Source organism: Vigna unguiculata, chromosome 5 (genome assembly GCF_037176805.1).
Source record: "Vigna unguiculata cultivar grain cowpea cultivar isolate G323 ecotype 2 chromosome 5, ASM3717680v1, whole genome shotgun sequence".
NCBI classification, from domain to species: domain Eukaryota; kingdom Viridiplantae; phylum Streptophyta; class Magnoliopsida; order Fabales; family Fabaceae; genus Vigna; species Vigna unguiculata.
In genome coordinates this window covers 22,891,949-22,895,410 of record NC_140796.1, presented here as the reverse complement: position 1 = coordinate 22,895,410, position 3,462 = coordinate 22,891,949, and positions in this window count along the sequence as shown.

Here is a 3,462-nt window from a genome sequence, read left to right as displayed (position 1 = left end):
TTACTATTATCATTATAATTATTCTTATTCTTATTCTTATTATTATTTTATTTTAATATTATTCTTATTATTATTTTATTTTAATATCAACCTAGTATCGTGGTAATCATATAAAATATCGCACATAGGCAATAAACTTGAATTCATCACGTAAGGATGACAAAGACGTGACATCATCCAAATCTTCTTACTCTTTTTGCATGGGAAACCAATTTCATAACTCGATCCTAAAAAACATTTAGCATGGGACAAAATTGCATAATAAATTTGCATAATGTAACATCCCTAAGGAATATTACTTTTAAAATCAATATAATAAAATAAATAATCAAATTATTAACTGTCAAATCTCATTTATAACAGTACTTTCCCAAAAACGCAGGAAAATTAAACCCATGGAATCACATACATTACAAACATTCGCGATAAAAAATTTAATCATAAAACAACTAAAATAGCTAATGTTCAAAAACATGAAAATATCAAAAGATTAAAGTCTTCAAATGCCCATATAATCCCGCTCTCTGAACTTAAGCGTCTCCTGGCTCACTTGTCAAATCATATGCTCCCAAATAACAAGTTATCCAATCATCGCCACACACAAACAGATAGGGTGAGCTATGCACATATAAATATAAAATAAACATGACACCCATCCCAAGAAATAAATTTTATTCAAATGTGTCAAGTTCGAATTACCCATCCCTCATCTCATAGTCCTTCATGAGTCATATGCGTGAAACTAGGTCTTGGGACTTTACTGTGCTTCCACGAAACTAACTCTTTCGTGGTCCAATCCTACGAGCCTATCTCGCTCGTACTCCTGCCCTACAGACTCCTCATCTGTAGAAAAAAACCATCCAAGCCTTCCTTGCTCGGACCCAAGCACGCATGCAATCACCATACTATGGACTCCTCGCCCAATAGCAGCCGATGGGAACAACACGGTTCATTGCCCATCGTGCGCCCGACGCATGTACCCACCGAAGGGAACTAACCAGTTCCATGCCCATCATGCGTTCCACCACCAAGCACATCTCAGACCCCTATTGGACTTAGTCCATCAAGCCCAAACACAAAGGTAAGTGAACTTAGTCCTTCAAGTCCACTAATCGATGCAACAACCAATTTCACAGCAGCCATAATTGCTTAGCGCCACCTAGACTCTACTAGGCGAAAGTTGGAAGCCAACCGCCCGACGGCTACACCCATACCGCCAGGCGCCAGTAACCAAACAGGAGCTGGGCTACTCCGTCACCGCCTGATGGGCACAACCCTGCCACCAGGCGCCACTTGTAGACAATGGCCACTGCCACTGATTTAGAACTCTACCGCCTAGCGGCTCACCTCGCACCGCCAGGCACCATACCAGTAGCGCAGTGCTACTGGTTTTTGACACTTTTCACAAGTTTTAAGAGACCCAAACTTGCAATACATCTTTCACGCAACAATTATAGCATTTCAAGAGATAAGACCATAACCAGAATTCAATATGTACAATTAGCTCATGTCCAAATCAATTGTTATCATGGCCTAACATGCCTCACTTGATTCACTAAAGAACAACCACCAAAGATCAGTATTAAACCTAATATTTACCACAACACCAGTTATTCAGTTTAAAATACTATACCCAAATTACAGCAACATACACAATGCGTACCAGTTCAATTATATCCTACACACATCCTTATCATCCTTTATTACCTTAAACTTGTTTCCGCATTCATTATACCCCCGGTTCTATAATTTTCCAGTCTAGTATTAATATTACTCATGCCACCCCAATCTGTTCAATGTTACACCTATACTTGGATTTCCCAAACTGTCACTGCAGCAACTAGTATGCATAAAATACCCGATTTCCACATTACTCCCGCTTTTATTAGCTAAAACTTAGTTACTATAATCCCAGTCTATTACGTATTAAAACTCTTTTGACTATGACCCCATCCAATACTCCACAACAAGAACACCAACCAGTCATAGTTGCTGCTACTCTGGTGGGTCGCTTGGCGGTAGCCTCAGTGTCGCCAGGCGGTGCGTGAAAAACTGGGTTCTGCCCAGATTCCTCTCGCATTTGGTGTGACTCACCAACCCCACTGTTTCACAGTTCACCCTTAGACTAATGTAATTACACATGCACTACATCCAAGATTCAGAATACAATCATGCTATCATCAATTACACGAAAACAGTACACACTCACAAACATCACATATGACGTTCATCCCCAAACCCAAACTGAACCAAAAAATCCCAATTTCAGGTACAGTTCATGAAATCTTCCATCAATTATGCAATTACAAGTAATCACACAACACCTGAATCATACACACATCATATAAATTAACCCAAAACGTTCCAACGTCAATGAAACACCCAAAACCCGCGAGAACTGGACAAGCCAGCTCGTGTCGCCTGGCGGGCAGCACTTAGCCGCCAGGCAGTGCATGGAGAAAACCCAGTATTGAGTTCTGAAGGCATGAGTCGTCTGGCGGGCCTTCAACGCCACCAGGCGATTTCTGGAATTTTCCAGAAACACGATACAATTCAACAAAAATGCAGTAATCACATCTCATTTGTCAATTATAACACGAATTCATATATTAGACATACAACACAGGATAAAACTCCCATAACCTGGTTTCCTCGCTTAAAATTGGACTCCTTGAAAGCTTCCAATGATTACCAATGGCTTCCTTTCAACTTATTCTCCTAACTCAGCTCCCTATCACTCCAGAACACACGTTTCCCTCTGAATTCTTGCTCCTCACAGTACCCTTTCCAATGCTAGCCAATAAAACCCTCATTTTTACCATTAATAGGCCTTATAATGGAGGCTTAATGATGATTAATTGTCAAAAAAGAAAATAAGGATTAATGGTAATGTTAATTACCATTCAATTGTTTGATACCTTCTATTTTGCAGCCACCCTTGGCTGCTAGGTCTACTAGGGTTTCCTTTAACCCTTCAAATTCAAGCCAAAACTAAAAATAGCGAAAATAGAGTTTAATTTGGGTTTTCCAAGGTTCAAACCCATACCATGATTATCATTAAGTCAATGCACAACCATTCAACCAATTTATCTTTCGTGCTAACTAATATGATTCAATTATTATAACATTCCACAACATAATTAATATATATTAAAATTAATACTAATTTAATAACACACAAAATGGAATACATAGGACTTGAACCCAAGTCCTCTCACATAATTAAGTACTCTTAACCGGTTGAGCTAGTATTTTTCCACATCATAACATTCCGCATTTATTGCCTTAAAGGTTCCCATTTCTCACATTTATTAAATAATTCTTTAATTAACTATTTAATTTTTCCCGGGTCTTACACACAACACATCAAGCATAAAAAAGATATTTATAAACACACTTTGCTAAGTTGTATCCCCCTTATCACACATGCCACATGATCAACAAATGTAGTCAACATCGAAG